Here is an 18,338-nt window from a genome sequence, read left to right as displayed (position 1 = left end):
GGCCAAGTCAAATTCAATCTTATATCGATATCATACAGGCTTTGGATATGGAAAAACTTTTCTCACTTTAACTATACGTATATGTTTATAATTTAATGTAGGGAAATATATAAAGGCAAATCAGTAAACATATTTTAATTTAGGTTCCTATTCTTTGTATCTCACAAAGGAGAAAAAATTTGAACGTACGTATGAAACTTCTTCTTTGATAATAAGACACCAATTTGTTGCCTACAGTCCGTGAGCTCCTAAAAAACCCTTCGGAGTTTAGAAGCATACTTCAGGTATTGACGATAATACGCGATCGTGATATGCGGTTCTGTTCTGTTATCAACTTGCAAAACTTTTCGAAGTTACCGTAAAAAGTTACGTAAAGAATAAACATCAGTACAAAATAAACCTTAGATTTGTATAGATTTACTGCGTTCGAGATCCCGAATCAGAATTTCGAATCGAAATTCCGAAACGGAATTCAGAGTGTACTATGTGGCCGCCCTAACCATCAGTACAAAATAAACCTTATTGTAATAATATTACGCTTATTTATCTTTTTCTTTTAAATATAAGTCTTGATTCATTCATTCATCAGTGACTCATCAACATCCCAGCCCAAACCCTTGAAGCTGAAATTTTGCACAGAGGTTCCTTTTGTGACATGTACACGAGATAAGAAAGGATTTTTCGAAATTCATCCCCTAAGGAGGTGAAAATGGGGGAGGACGGTATTATGTAAAATAGTTATTTCTAAAGTTGACTGTGAAATTTGGGATAAATATTCTTCAAAAAATATGTGGACACGTATTTCACCGTTTTTGAAAATTCTACCCGGGTATAAGGGTATAAAGGGGGCGAAGGGGGGTGGGGGTGGTATGTATGTGAAAAATGTCATTTTTGAAGATATGATTCTAAAACTTTGTGAAATTGCTATTAAACAGAAATAAACAAATAAGTGTATTACTGGACCGGTTGCTTTTAAGAAAAAAGTTGAAGTTGAGGAAGTTGGAAGTGTTTCACTGTTTTTGAAAATTCTACCTGGTAATAAGGGGGGAGGAAGTTAGTACGGAAAAATGTTATTTTAATGTTGAAATATGATGAATGTGCGTGTAGCTTTAAAGACAAATGAAAGAATACTATGGTCCGCGCCATAATTCGTGAGGCTAGATTGACAATTCAATGACAGTTAAAGGGTTAACAGGGTTTGAGTAGAAAGTTACTTTTATGAAAGTTTATGAACATTGAAGTGGTAAAGAGAAATAAAAGAACGTTTTAATCAACTCATGTCTCATATTTCAATTCAATTCTACCCCTAAAGAGTTCAAAGGGGCATGGAAGTTTGCATGAGAAAAAACGTTGTTTTTGAAACTATGATTCTGAATTGTTAATGAATGACTCTTGAACAGAGTTAAGAGAGTATGTAACTCACCATTTTTTTCAAAAAGGGGGAGTGGAAATTTGTGTAGTGAAAATGTTATTTTTTAGGTTTAAATTATGAAACTTAGAAATAACTTTCTTCAAGGAAAATAAAAGAACATGTATTTGACATTTTTTTAAAGCTCAACCCCTACTAAAGGGTTTATAAAGGGGGATGGAAGTTTGCATGAGAAAATAATGTTATTTTTGAAGTTATAGTTCTGAAACTTAGTCAATGACTCTTGAATAGGATAAAGAGTATACATACATACGTGATTCACCACTTTTTAAAATTTCACCCCCAAGGGGGTAAAAAGGGAGCTGGAAATTTGTACAAGAAAAACGTTATTTTTAGGGTTCCGTACCCAAAGGGTGCCAACGGGACCCTATTACTGAGACTCCGCTGTCTGTCTGTCTGTCTGTCCGTCTGTCACATGGCTCTATCTCTTAAGCCGTAAAAGTTAGACTCTTGAAATTTTCACAGATTATGTATTACTGTGGCCGCTATAACAACAAATACTAAAAATAAAGTAAAGTTACAAATAAAAGGGGATCGTCATACAAGAAACGTGTTTTTTTCAGCGTTTTTTGGTTGCTAGACGTTATTAGCCGTTGCTAAGGTGACCGAGTCGCCTAGCAACGACTAGCTATTTCGGTTGAATATTTACCTTTTAAGTTTGCGACTTTAGTGTTTTTTTATAAAAGCTTCAATAATATAATATAGTGACTTGTCTGGTTGTGTAGTTTATTCGTTTTTGTGCAAAATTAATAAAGCAATTTATGAACCACAAACCTCAATGAAGCCAACTTTGATAAAGCGCTCGCCAAGTCCACACCGTATAATCACTATGTTACCTATTGTTTTTTACACTAAAAAAATCATACGAAGTATTTAACACTATTTACAAGGTTTATAATACAGTTTAAAAATTATTCACACTAGTCGAGCTTCTTATTATTTAATTACACAACATACGAAGTCCACTGAATTTCCCGCGAATGAACCAAACTGATTAGCTAATTTTTTAATCTGCTGCGGCGCATGGCAAGAGTCTGAAGCACTATTCAGCCTCCGACAGGGCGACAGCCAAGGAGAATGAGAATTTAAAATTGTTCTTTATTCAAAATACTTACACCTAGTGCTTTCATTGTGGTGATATGTTTTTATTAACTTGTAATGTAATGTAACTAGTTATGTTTGTTCGGGTGGAATTAATATTTTAACTTAAATTTGAAGTGGATATCTTCAACCGATTGAGCTGAAATTTTGCATGCATGTATAAATCCGATGACAATGCAATATTATTATGACGTAGGTAGAGCTGATCTGATGATGAAGTTAGATGTTGGCCATAGGAACTCTGTAATAAAACGACACGACTGCATCGACTTTGGTCTCATTTGATTCGTTTTGACAACTACCTACTTTGATAACCAGGGGCAAAAAGTACCGCCAGCAAAAAAGCTTGTATTAGATTTTTTTACAAAAAGTTATTACTGAACTATTTGTTTTTAAAACATTGTACGGAGGTGCGGAACCCTTCATGCGCGAGTCGCTCGCACTCGCACTTGACCGATTTTTTATGTTAGGTGACAAATTGTGAATAAATTCGGGAAGAGAAATAAAAGAACATATAAGTAATGCCTCCGTACCAATTTAACGTAGTAAAATGGAACATTTTTTTTATGGATTAGTTTTCAAAGGAAAAGGTATTCGTATATCGCAAATAATTAGCACAGATACTGCTTTGTGATTTATCTGTGTGATGCTGTTCTAGTACTATATTCCTTATTGTACTAATATAAAAGATTACCTTCGTTGAAGTTTCCAGACGTCATGAAGTGAAAATCCGAGCTCGACGACTAGAGCATTGATGACCAGCAGTAGTGCTCGTTAAGGATTTATTGAAACCATTATCTCACATATCTATTTCTTTTAAAACATAATACTATATCACATCGCAATTAAAGTAGATAGGTACATAATAATATCATAATACTATAATGAAGGTATACATAATATTACATTCCCACTAAAACATAAGATAGTACCTATCAATAATAACCCATAGCCTACCGAATAAGATCCTGCCGTAAATTTATGTACCTGCATAACAGTTTGTGATCGAAATAAGACTTAAATTATAGATACCGTCCCTACTTTGTAAATATGTCAACAAAATTGACCTTTGAAATAATGTTCGTAAAGTTCAATTAGAAAGGTATCAATTTCGAGATACGAGCTTTTTCAAAGTAGTGACGATACACCACAGGATTATTAAGCAAAATTTTCTTACATATAATTAAATGTCCTGAAAATAAACGGATCTAAATAACTGGACCAATATACGTTACCACTTCCCAGTCTGCTGCAATCATAAAATTGAAAAAAATTTAAGAGTTGCGACAGACTCAGAGGTAGCAATTTTTATACACTTATTTTGCTTTTTAAACTAATGAGTGCAATTGTAAAAAAAAGCATCAATAATGACTTCATGAAAAAGTTACTTCCGGGATGTTAGGCAACGTTACAGCGTTGTCGTGCATGCTCTTTCAAAAAAACAAATAGGTACAGAATTTTACGGCGTGATAAGTTGATGACCTGACCACCATTTGAAATAAAAAAATATATAACAAAAAATTTAACCTACTACAAAAAACCATGAAAATAAATTTCTACCAGTCTGAAGTCGGTGCCTCAGAACGAGCCAGCTGGAGTGATAGAAACCCAATATACCTACTATAGTATGTAGGTGAGGCAGACGATTATAGTTCCACTCATCTCAATTTTTTTTTCACGCTTTTTAGTGTAAATGATCTAAGATACAATAGTTTAATGTCAACTGCTCGTCACCTTTTACGAAAAATTGCTTTTTCCGATGCAGAGATTCATTATTGAGGAGTCCTGATGTTTCATCATCCGTTTCATTTCACCATATTATGCATTACGATGATCTTAAATTGCTTAGCAACTGTGTTAAAGTAATTTAAATTCAACCTGTGAAGGACTTGTTATTGAGTAGTCGTTCCGTCTTCATCATCAGTTCCATTTCACCAAATGATAATTTTCAAGAGCAAATGCACGAGTTGCTACTAAATATATTGAAATTACCATAGGTACACCTATAATATTTGAAGTTTCCTCGATTTCCTTAGAATCCAAACATCAGTGCCCTTAGTGTAAGTTTTCGCTTACAAAATAAGTCTCGATCGCGTTCGCGTTAAAATCTCAATTTGTATGGAAACACGAACATCGCAAACGTTCCGCTAGAGGCGCTGTTCATGTTTCTATATAAATTGAGATTTTAACGCGAACGCGATCGAGACGTATTAACTAACCGAAAACTTACACTAGGGGTACAGATCCTGATTTGGTGCTTATGGGACCTAAGTGAAAGCATTCCTAGACTAACGAAAAAAAATTTTTTTAAACAGTTCATAAATGACGTAGTTCTGAGGTAACAAAACATAAAAAAACAACCAAATTGATAACCTCCTCCTTTTTTTGAAGTCGGTTAAAACTAAGAGACTTTAGCAATGGAACTAGACGAAAGGGCAAAATGAGAGTTTAAATAACTAAAGTGTAACGAGTCGGTTAATAATTGCACCTACAAACTTGAATCTTAAAAAAATCGATTACATTCATGCATGGGACTACAACACATCCATATAGAACCAATTTATTAATTTGGACATTATAAAGGCGAAACATACCTACTATTAAAACGCGACGCAACGCCACGTCTTCCGAAGCATGTTTCAATTTGCACATGACCATAGTAAATATATGGGACTGATTAGTACTGCTAGTGATCGTTATCAACGTGCACTTTTTGTGGCAAAGTATGGTCGACAAAAAAACAAATACACAAGTATTTGAAACTTTACATATTAAATTATGAGATTTATATACATACTTATTTATAATCATTTATCCAAATTATACTGAATAAATGATTAAAATTTGTTCAATAGATTTGGCTGTCAATCGTTCACGTCGATTAGAAAAAAACCATTTTAGTAATTTAAGTACTTTAAATATTGCTCGCAATTTTTATTGACGCCCTCCGGCATATCCACCTCTTTGTCTTCTATCAGCTGCTTGCTACACGACTTATTCAGTTCTGTAACCGAGGTTTTTCTTCAGGACTTTTTTAGTTTAAAATAAACTTAAATTGTCTTTTTTCCTTTAAAAATTGACATTGCAAATAACACATCGCGTGCCTTCGTCCGTCGTTATAAAATCCGGGTATTGTGTCAAATCCATATTGTGAATGTAAATATACTGTGATCATACCTGCACTTTATTAGGACTCCACTTGAAATACTTGAATATCAACTCTAGATACGATGTGCATTGGATTATTTAGATTACAATAAACACTTCGCGTAATGTAATTAGATTTTCAACGATAGTTGTATTTTTATGACAGAAATTAATGTAATTTGACACTAATTTGACATAAATAAAAAGGTTTTGTACTGTAAAGAGGTGTAATCCTAAGAAGGTAAGTATTTATTTATTTATTTTATTTATTTATTTGTTTCTTCTGTCAACCATACCATTTGCTACGAAAAGTGCACGTTGATAACGATCACTAGTACTGACACACGTTGGAGGGCGTGTGCAAGCGTGGCGCGGCGTCGGATTTTAAATAGTATGTCCGCACCTTAAGTCTTCTATCGATTTGGGATCACAATGGAAATATCGGAAAATGACGTTGCGGTCGTTCACCTCTATCCTCTCTGATTTGACAAAAGATTGACTGGTAAGCAAATGTATGTTTTAATTATGGAACAATTTTAGTAATTAAACTTTATCAAATCAATACAAGTTCACAAAAAAAACGATACATACATAATATAGGTACATACATAATATGTAGTATTATCGAATCGAATTAATTACTTACCCCCTTATTCATAAAACTTAACAAGCCTATGTTAACTAACAAATGCTTTGTCCCTTTCAAACAAATACAAATGTCGAAGTGACAGATAAGGACAAACGAATTTTAGCGGCACGGCATTTTAACTAAAATAGGTTTGATTGTCGTTTATGAATAAGGGGGTTAGTTATTACGAAGTACTATAGCTAAGTCCTTGACATGGCCTACCAACCCCTATAAGCTATATTTAATACTAAAAAACAGCAATAGATGGCACTACCATTCACATTTGTAAATTATAAAACTTCACATCAACCTGAATTCAACTCCTTAATTTGAAGATAAGAAACACCATAAATAATAAATTGAGAATACGAAAGTATAGGCTACATGTGGCTACATTACAGCAATGAGGCTTTCGTAGTGTTTTACAATTGTGACGCTAGATGGCGAACGAATAACCAGAATACGCTTGCTGGGCTTGCCCCGCGCTTGCACACATTCGTCAAAACTATTTGAGAGAAACATGCCATTCTCTTGTAACGACGTAAATAAGACAGAGACATCATGCGTACCTCTACTCGTCTAGGCTCAAGTTGGTGAGCTTGTTAGTTGTTGTCAGTGCACTGTATCCTTAGTGTCTCACTAGATGGCAATACGTATCGTGTTATTTGTGTTCTCACTGGTGCCATCTATTGGAAAATCGAAGGAAAGAAAAATAGCCAGTTTAATAGCCAGTATTAGGGTTATACCATTTGCTTGTACTAGATGGTGTCTCTGTTATATTATCTACTTTGTGTCTTTGATAAACAATAAAATAACATTAGATACTAACAAAATTCAAAGAAATCCAACAGGTCTTATCGCTTAAAAAATATCTCTACCAGTCAACCGTTTGCGAGACGATTAAAAATACGATAAAGATAATTTTTAACATATTTTGTTCATTAAGATGTTAATGGTGTTTTTCCTTATTGCTCATTGTGATCTTATAACGGCAATAGTGCCTAACAACATTGGATACCTAACGTTTCGGCGAGTAACGATTCGCCAGATGAGTTGTTACGCAGAGTAACGTTTCGCAGCTCGACATTACGCATCTGCTTCAGTTGGCTTACGAGTTAATTCGCCGAAAACTAGGTGCAGTAATTCGTTTCACATATTGATCACTTTGGACTCGTAGCGTTTGCTGGAACAACGTTTCGCTCTTAATCGATTCGTTTATCCCACTAATATTACAAATGCGAAAGTTTGTAATTCTGATTGTTTGTTTGTTACTTCATCACGTCTAAGCCGCTGAATCGATTTAAAGATGAAATTCGGTATACTAGCTAGAGTCCCGGAGAAGGACATAAGATAGTTCTAACCCCGGAAAATTGCATAATTCCCGCGGGATAGCGGATAAACTAATTCTAAGCGGAAACAGTCGCGGGCAACAGCTAGTAGGTACGTTATTAATAATATTGACAGCGAGAACCCTATTCAGAAATTATGATTTTTTGTAGCAATACATATTATCAAATTGTATCCAAAAAATCACATCCCTGATATGGTTCTATATTGCATGTACCTACCCTATTTAGAGTTATGGCACCCACGGGCCGCTGCCGCGGCTCGCTTGGTTTGCTCGCTCGGCTCATGTGTTATTTATTATCATTGTTCAACCTAACACTCTTCCTCGCTTTGCTCGTTGTCGTATCTAACAATCGTGCAATCTGAGTAATGCGATGTATTTTCAATCAAATCCATGTCTTCTTTTTTGGTCCATGAAAACCTGTTCACTGCTGATTAAATGTAATGTTAAACGCTCATTCGACTTATCGTTTTTCGACCAATAGTTCTGCTAACTGTGACAATTACAAAAATTTGAAATGGACCAAAGGTTGTGATCTACCTACGTATCGATTTTCTGTCGACTGACTAATTGACGAAACGAATAAGTCGCTTACTCGATGAAATTATGCCAAACGTTACTCTGCCAAATGTCTGCGAATGGTTGTCTGCTAATCGAAAATCGGCGGCAAAACGAATGTTGGCGAATCCATTGGTCACCAACAACGTTACACAATGCTACACAATTCGAAAGTTGCGTGGTCAAAGCTAATAAAATAAATTAAGGTTTATATAACGGAACTTCAAAATGGAAGGTTCACTTATGGGAACTTAAATTTACAATTAAGAGCGTTTATACCTGCTAAGCTGGCAACGTTGCATTTTTGTTAGTTTTTCTCGATTACTTATTCCATAAAAATTTAATGAAAATTACAAAATGTCTGATAGAACACTTCTTAATATATAACTAAGTTAATGTGTCTACTCCAATAATTATTCGTGATACTTTTATATTCTTTAAAAACGAATTAATGTTTATTAACGGTTTTAATTATTAGAGTAGACACATTAACTTATATATTAAGAAGTGTTCTATCAGACATTTTTAATTTTCATTAAATTTTTATGGAATAATCGAGAAAAACTAACAAAAATGCAACGTTGCCAGCTCAGCAGGTATATAAGCGATCTTAACTTATTGGGTTAACCACACAACAAACGATTACATAAAGCTACACAAGTTAATTTACATTTTTTTTTAATCTCCCTTTGTTTTACGTAATACATATATAAAAGTAAAATTAACAAATATAAGGATTACATAAAATTGACATACGTAACATTAACACACAGTTTCTTTTAATAATAAGATTACATTAGTAAAAGAAATAAGCTTCAATTTATAGTTCTTAAAGCGAGAATGGACTAATCGAAAAAGACAGAGCCAATAAGAACACACGATATCGGGCCGTATTATTAAGGTCACAGCTCAGTAGAGCCACCCGGCACCCGACCAGCACCGCCTCGACTTTCGGCATCCACTCGTTGTCTTCAAGTGGTCCACGGGTGGACGCCGCGTTGACAACGAGTGGACCTCGCGTGGTCCACGAATTTCCTAAGTAGTCACTATAGCGGCGAGCACCGGGCTGTCACCGGAGTGGTCCACTCGCCGTCCACGCTTGGCAACCTCGCAAGTGTGGCGATCCGGTGACGATACGGAGTTGATGTAGCGAGTGCATACCCATACAAATCGTTTATGAAGAATACTAACCGCTCGAGGCGAGGCGGTGCTGATCGGGTGCCGGGTGGCTGTAATGAGCTGTGACCTTTAGAATGTCCAAAACCTCATACCTCAGACGTAAAATATTATAATTTTTTTTGGACTCAAAAACCTATTGAGTGCTATATTCATTAACAAGGCTCTTTCTCCTGGTTTGTATGTTCAATTTGATAGAATTTGGTATCAAAATATATCGTTGTACGGAATCAAAAGTTAAATACGGCATAAAACTCGCTTTAAAAACTAAGCTTTTAAGCTTTTCGGTTCTATGTTAATTAAACATTAAAATAAAATGCAATTTTTAGAAGTAATATATTTTATTATTTCATCACAAATAATATCACAGATAGTTAAAGTATATGGACATACAGATCACAGTTAACATAAAAATAAAATAAAAAAAACATGGAACTCTTTGACCGTAAAACAAATACCAAAAAAATATATAAATTCGTCACAAACTTAAACTACGAAGACTAGGTACATAAAAAAACGCTCCAGGATAACCACATAAGTAAATAAAACAGAATTACCCACTCAGTGACCGCAATTAACTTTTGTTTATTGTTAAGTTCCAATTTAAATTACTAAAGCAAAATTCAATATTAATTGATGTCTCTGATAATGGTGGTTTGACAGGATTTTTAATCAAGTGACATTTGCTTACATAATTAAAGGAACACCAAACAGTGCTGCCTTTAAATATTTTACACGACACTGCTCGAAAATGTGGCCATATAGATAACCTAAATCCAGCAAGTACAGTACAAAACTGCCTATATACATATGCGACGATCCGTCAGAAAAGGGTCCTTATGGCAGTTTCTGGTTACGGAGATATTGACGTTTTTGTAAAATCCTTCGAAATTATCTTTTTTTTTTGTTTTATGCAAAATAGTAAAATATACGGATAGACGTGTATTTATAGCTTGGTTTCACTACTGTACGTTAAGTATTTCTATATTCAAATTGGGTTCAAAGTTTAGTAGAAAAGGGTCCTTATGGCAGAGCACATAAGTACAAGAATGATAAAGCTGTTGAAGAATTGTTTAATTTACTTGCAACTTTTGCTTATTTAAGTAAGTTTAAGTTATATAGGTCCACTTACAAAAAGTGCCTTGGTACCTACTTAATATCAAATACCAAACTTAATACCAAACTTAGGTAGTGAAACCGAAGTATTTATTTAACTTTATTCCAATTATCATAATCCTTCTTCTTATGATAGTTGGAATGTGAAAAATCGGCCAAGAGCGTGTCGTACACGCCCAAGATAGGGTTCCATAGCCATTACAAAAAAATCAAGTAATATTTTTCAAAGGATTTCGTACTGTATTACGGAATCTTCCAAGTTTAGGTATATTTTACACCTTAGGCTGCTATTTAATATTAAACTACTAATATTTCTCAAGCAATCTTAGCAGTTCTAATTTTGGTATACTTACTACCATCCTGAATTTTTTCATCCTGAGTTTATATTTTCGGAGACGCTCGATTTTAAAGAATATTTACACTTTCAAGTTGAATATTTCACAAACAGATCACTGAATCGAAAAATCTTGGCAACTCCCCAATGGTTTTAAAAGAACTACCCAACGGTACCCCACACTATAGTGTTAGTCGAGAAAAAAAAATCGCCCCCACTTTACGTCTATGGGTAACATAAAAAAAAAATATATATTTTACTACTGTCGGCGTGACTGATATGTATATTCATGCCAAATTACAGCTTTCTAGTACTAACGGTATCTGAGCTTAGCCGCGGACAGACAGGCATGGCGAAACTTTAAGGGTTCCTAGTTGACTACGGAGCCCTAAAAAGGGGTTCGAAATTTTACGTATCTTGACCGGGATTTTTGATCCCCCTACCTCCATAGGGTAGGTGAATTGTTCTTTCACGTAATAACTAGGTACTGTGTGAATTATTCACCATAAACTTATCTTAGACTTTATCACGAAAAATCTTAATCACGAAAATTATATCACGAATAGACTATATCACGAAAAGACTACCACGAATAGACTTAATCACGAAAAATCTTAATCACGAAAAATCTTAATCACGACAACTTTATCTATCACGAATATGTCATTATTTTTTGGATCCAAGATGGCGGATGACATTTCGTGGCAGGAAAACGATATGGGTGTCGTTTTTGACTAATTTAGCAGCGTTCAGCATAAATGTAAAATTATTTTTTGTTCCAAGATGGCGGATGACATTTCCAAGGCCATATTTTCGTGATAAAGTCTATTCGTGATATAGTCTATACGTGATTAAGTTTTCGTGATAAAGTTTTCGTGATTAAGTACTGACACGGAGATGTTTAGTTAACTTCTAATAACACTTTTTCACCTATATTCTGTTTTAATATAAGATTAGTAAATAAATAATGTTATTATCGTTACATTCTGTAATTATCAATAATTTTTGCTTGTGATTGGTCATAAGGCCCCTTTTCCTGAATGTATGGGACTAGGTACTGTGTGAATTATTCAATATAAGCGTTTTATCAAAATTACTCTTTAATTATCAAGATTTTAAGTTATCTCCTAATAACACTTTTTCTTCAGTATTCTAATTTAATACAAGATTAGTAAATAAATAATGTTATTATCGTTACATACTGTAATTATCAATATATTTTGCCTGTGACTGGTCATAAGGACCCTTTTCTCAAATGTATGGGAGTCAATTTGTGATTTTTATGTAACTCAAATCGTTTATAAATGAACGTTTATAAACTTGTTGAATAAAAATGACACTTTTGTTATACTTGTGTACTGATTAAATATAATTTAGAAGTCACTATACGAACATTGTTAATGTTATAGGGTAGGGTGAAAAATATAGTAATTATGTACTTAATTTTAATAAAAAAATATATATTTCGTTAATTGTGTGATTTTATTTCTATCCTAAGATGTAAATTTAAATATCTCCAATTATATACTATGGTTCAGATTACAACAAATAAAGAGGTTGAAAATTAAATTTTTCTTAATATCGTCCTTATAGGCGACTTATCTAATCAAAGGCTGATTTTTCACGATCTGGAAGTCACATTAACAAAATCATAACTGAGTTTCAAAGAAAAACACCTTGAGATTAATAATCAATCATCATCTATGTAACTTCCAATGGGAACATCCTTAAAATGAGTTTCAAACTTCTTTTAACGTTTTCTCAAAGTGTAATACGTAGCATGTGTAATTGTGTAGGTTTCATGTTTTTTAAAAAAAAAAGTATGTGACTTAGGGTCATGATTCTTTTTGTATTAGATAGCTTATTTAATGCAGATTTAGGATCTATGCTTAACTCAATACCTACCATAAGGACCCTTTAGCTACGGATTGTCACATATATGTACTATGGCCTGCAAAAGTCGATGGACAATTCCAAAACATAATCGTCTGACGCGAGAAACGGCGCCATCTATGTGTTTGAAGTGTATTAGCGGTATTTACTTATTTACTAACTTAGTTAGTTTACTAAGATCTCACTAGATGGCGCTGGCGCTGACCTTAAAAAAATAATTTATATTCATGTTAGAAATTTGGTATTTCGCTGCCGTAGTAACTAAATTATGTTCCCTGGGTAGGACACCGTGGGGTGATACCGCGAATCGCGTAACGACATTTTCTGTCTCTTTCGTACTTGTCGAAAGAGATTGAGAATATTATTATTCGCATTACTATCGTTTCCTGTCTTTCAAATATTCCAACGATAAATTCTTTGGTGTGTGTGAAGTTCCCAATACGCACTGGGCCCGCGTGGGAACTACGGCCCAAGCCCTCTTATTCTGAGAGGAGGCCTGTGACCAGCAGTGGGACGTGTATCTATAGGCTGGGATGCTGATGATAATGAAATTTTTTATTTACGAAGACCCATGTTGCGAATTAGTGTCAACTTTAGTAATCTCCAAATCTAACAGTAAATTTACAAAAACACAAACTCAATATTATCGCCTGGTGGGATTTGAACTCGTGACATACGAACGAAGAACGAAGTTCACAACCACTTGACCATATTACTGTTATCTTAAGCGATGAAAATCGGATTTATATCGGGTCGCCTTAAAATTAATCGGTAAGTCATGCGTGTTTAACGAAACTTAAAGAGGGTAGACTGAAGATCTTCAAAATACCAGGCTAAGTTTTTATTACAAAGATTTTGCTACTTGTTCAGCTGCTTGCAACATCGTTTGATCGTCTCTTTCAAGTTGAATCGGCTTATTATCGTAATTATTCTTTAAAATGAGTTCTCATCGCAATATTGAAATGGTTAAAAGGTGTGAAATTATTAATTTATATGAAGAAGGAAAAATTGACGGAAATTTCTAGAGAAATTGGAGTTAATGTGAGTTTTTTTTTGTTTACGTTCCTACCAACTTCTTCATTAAATTGATATCTATGTTATATTATTTTATGTTTATTTATATTGTTACAGATAAAAACAGTTATATTATGGGTACGACGATATCAAGACGAAGGATCTTTGCTGCATCGTCAAAGTTTGGGTAGACCACGACTCATAGATGCGCCGCAGCGCCAGCTATGATGTGGCCCACTGTTAGTTGTCTATCCAGAAGAACAAGTGCCGTGCATAACGTTCGTGCAAGATAACAATACACCGGTCGCGTATTACGCAAGACTGGTTTGATCAACACAAAAATAATATTAAAGTCGTTCCTTGGCCTGCCAGATCACCGGATTTAAATCCCATTGAAAAATTATGAGGTGGTATAACCATGTCCAAAGTTGGGATTACAAAAATAAGCGAACTCCGGAAACGTTAGAAGCCCACTGTGTAATAATAAGGGACAGTATTCTCGGCTCTAATATGTGTGAAAATCTAGTTGCATCGATGCGATTTTTTTTGCAAGCAGTTATCGACAATCATGGTGGTTACACCAGTTATTAAAATAAAATTGATAGTTACGTGTAGACCGGGTTATATACTTAAACAATTATGTTATAATAAAATATATAAGGTGCGGATATTTTCAGGGTATGTAATTAATAACCTAAGAATTAATTATACACATAAATTATTCAAGTATTGTGTGGTAATATTTTTTTTGCTTCATACAAAAATACCATTCCGTCCAAAAATAATCATTAACGACGATGCAAATAATCGATCCTCAAAATATCCGCATCTGATTTTCTAGCACACTGTATTATATAAACCAAATATTTATCTTTATTTGTGATCCTGTAGGTATCACTTTGTTATGAAAAGTAATTATTTTATTATTATGAACAAAACATTTAATTATACCTTGATAGTTTTGTTTACTTATGTGAGATAAGTATGAAAGTTCAATATATGACTGTAATCTTATTATAACTGTCAGTAACACATTACACACTACAGTGGATCTACGCCATCAATTATTGATAAGTAAATGTTTAAAACTGGAAAACTTCAATCATTATAATATAACGCGTACGAGTCTTATGATAACCCGGTCTCAGGTATAATTTACTTTCAAATACTATTTTTTTATTGGGGTTCAGCTTCAATCCTCTTTCCAGAATCGGAAATGAATACTTAAGCTAATAATACCTCAATAAAATGTTAAAATACAACTTTTGGTCAGGTGCTAATTAAATAACTGAAAACCTCACACGACACCTAGTCATTTTATTTTAAGGTTGGGCGTTTATTTTCGAATTTTTTCCCTGAAAATAATTGTATGTTTTACGCAGTAATTCTCTTCATTTTAACTTTACGGTCGTGATTTGAAACAAACTACGCAAAACGGCCAGTATTAAATTATCTAAAGGGTATGAAACATCCCTAAAACGCGTATGCATTCCGACTGGGCACAATAAAAAAAGGGACATAGTGTTCGATTCTATCCTGAGCAAAAGTGTATTTAATGGTATTCCATTGTCAATACAAAAGAAAGGGTGACACTATTTAAGATAAAGGAATCGGAATTATCATTTTTCAACATTCCGAAAGATGTTGAAAGGTCCTTCTTTTTACTTTAATCTAATTTCCTAAGTCCCTGCCTAGTAATTGTTTCGTATGTTTGTAGTTATCTACTGATAAAATTCTGTAATTGGTTGGTCAGAAATAATATAAACATGGTTTCGTCAATATGGAAATCTGTAGTAGGCAAAGGTAGTTAGGTTATCATTATCATGCTTTGTTGTTATATAGGTACCTATGTTAAGGAATACATATTTACTTGTTTATTAAAGGTAGTTTATTGAGTTCATATTAATACCCACTGTTATCTTTATTCATCGGCGAGTGGGAACCCTGTGCTCTTGCCGCCAAACCGGTTTCGAGTCAACGGTGCCCAACGGAATATGAACGCTCGTGTAACATGCTAAGGTTCAATTTCGCGTGCAAATCGTAAGAGTAGGTAACGATTTATACCTTAACTTGACTTTTGTTCGAGAGAGTCCCTTCTGTAGTAGTACTATTACTTATTCTTTAGTTTTGATTCGACAGTTTACCTGATGAGCGAGTGAGGAAAGTTAACAATACGGTATTTGACAACTCCTGATTTTGCAATATCTTAATATTATTATGAAAATATAGATATACAGATAGTGTTTAGCGAAGAGAAAATTTAAATCGGTTGAAAATTGGATTTAAAGTGTTTTTTTGAAAAATCTATATAACTGTCTCTTTCTCAAACGCTTTTCTCTATGCAGCAAGTATGGCGGTACTGGCGTGTGACGTCACATGCCAGTATGTCTTTCTCTGTCTAATCTTGAATTTCAAACCTTTATAACTTTGTTATTTGTAAAGGTAGCTTAAAAATTGTTTTTCAATTCGATAACAGGCATTGTGTAGTTTTCATTTATAAAACATATACAAAATAGTCAAATACCGTATTTTAAATAATGGACGATGTCATTCCAAGTGTATGGAACTCTTAGTCTTGACTTTGCCTATATTTGTGAATGTAAATTTTGTCATGCAGAGGAACGAAATAGACTATAGTAAATTTCTTAACACGTTCCCTTTCACCGTACAAAACGGTCTAAAAATATCACAAGTCTAACGGTGCATCCACATTAGGGCAAATACTTATGGTTAAGGTTAAAAAGGTTTAGGGTAAGGGTAGGAGTAAGGGTGGGGGTAGGCTATGGGTATAGGTAAGGTAAGGGTAAGGGTAAGTGGACTTATAGTGTCAGTAATATTTCTTAGTGTTGTGCTCTAAGTTTGTGTAATCGTTTTATTATTACATTGTATTAACCCTAGTGTGGAAGCACGGACTCGTGACGTACATAACGAAGTCAACTAATAGCGGGGGCTTTCCAAACCTTTATGATGGAAGCATGGAGTCTGGACATGAAGTTCCGTGCCTCATCATTGAGAGCACCCGGTCTGGGAGCGTGTTAACACTAAAATTACACTCAAACAATAATACAGTAGATAAATACATAGATCAGGAAACAATATTATGTCTATAACAAAGTTCAAATATTCTTATTATGTGCAATAAAAGAACTAGTAACAAATGCATTGTTAAAATTTAATTTATAGACGGCGCGTGTTATTGGTTTGTCGGAATTATAGTGTTTTTTTTTCTGTTAACTTCGACAGATGGCTCAGTTAATTGATAGAAACTAACATACCTGGTACTTTTTGACCAAATGGAAAAAAAATATTTGTATGCATAATAATTAAGTATTGAGTACACATTCATTGTAAAAGGTCAAACTGTAACATTTACGAACTTGATGAGTACCTAACATTGACGTAATAATACATGTCAAATATTTATGACTCAAAACAATTTCATAACTGTATTACCGCGCATTATAAATTAATTTCAATTGCTGATTATCTTTTAAAGAGTAAGGATCAACCCTTACTTTTTAAGTCATTTGTGTCTTGGATTAATTAACTTCATTTGACCTGTTGAATGTTCCCTTAAAGTTAACGGAAATCAAAAATAACAAGGTGCATAGGTACATGTACCAAATTTCAAGTCGCACAATTAATCTGAACACTGAAAGAGATTCAAAATTAACCTGAAGTTGAAAAGTTTTTAACTGCCCTACAATGAAAACATAAATAAATATTCAAAGTGAAGCTAAATTAGTTATCTTTAACATGTTTGTCGTCAAAATAAGTACTACAATACAATCAAATGAGCTGAATCATGATTGCTGTTTCGATCGAAGTGAATAAATAAAAATAAAGTAAAATGTAAATTGGCATTTAAGGTATTACAAAAAAAACCCGACGCCTTTTTTGACAATGTCAATTGAAGAGGTGTAAAGTAAAGCTACCCAATAAAAATCATGTCGTAAGGTCGGCTGCAGAGAAAAGTTACCCCTGGTGTGGTTACCGCCGCTACAGAGGGATACCTTTTCTGTGCAGCTAACTGTACTAATTTGGTGTATAAAGTCTTATGCTTTCATTTTACATCAGTGTTTTAAACATTTTAAAAAAGTTGACAACTAGGCAACAATCGAATTTCTATGCAACATTGCTGTAGAGTCTAGCGATATAGCTTTACTCTACTGTTTGTTAACAATGCACGCCATCTGACAGTTTTGAGAAAATAATATTTGCAATATATGCACACAACACTTAACTTCATAAAACCACATTAACAATGCTTCAGATGTGGTATTTAACAGGCGGTTTTATTATCTCTGAAGCGTTCAGTTTTAACCAGATCCGTCTTCCAACATAGGTACAAATGTTAATGGACGATTGACACAAAGCCAGTAAAGTCGTGTAAGTAACATTACATTGCAGCACTCGATCGATCACTCGTAACTAATTAGATCCGTGGCCCCGCAAACATGTGCTACTGGCATGATTTTACTGGTGTATATACATTTTCTATGGCAGATATTCAAACCCTGAAACAAGTTCTACGCAAAAAAAAACAAATGTAAAAAAGCTTTGTGTGCCTACGCTAGTTGGCGCGGGTGCACGG

The 18,338-nt window shown here is 34.0% G+C and overlaps 1 protein-coding gene across 4 annotated transcripts in view; it reads right to left on the bottom strand.

Annotated features, from left to right (window-relative positions):
• The window catches only part of snama (something that sticks like glue), a 50,819-nt gene that overhangs the window by 3,554 nt on the left and 28,927 nt on the right, over positions 1-18,338 (bottom strand). The window lies entirely within an intron of this gene.

This window comes from Choristoneura fumiferana, chromosome 6, assembly GCF_025370935.1.
Source record: "Choristoneura fumiferana chromosome 6, NRCan_CFum_1, whole genome shotgun sequence".
Lineage (NCBI taxonomy): Eukaryota > Metazoa > Arthropoda > Insecta > Lepidoptera > Tortricidae > Choristoneura > Choristoneura fumiferana.
The sequence above is the reverse complement of the archived record's forward strand: the minus strand, read 5'-3'. Positions and strand labels throughout refer to the sequence as shown.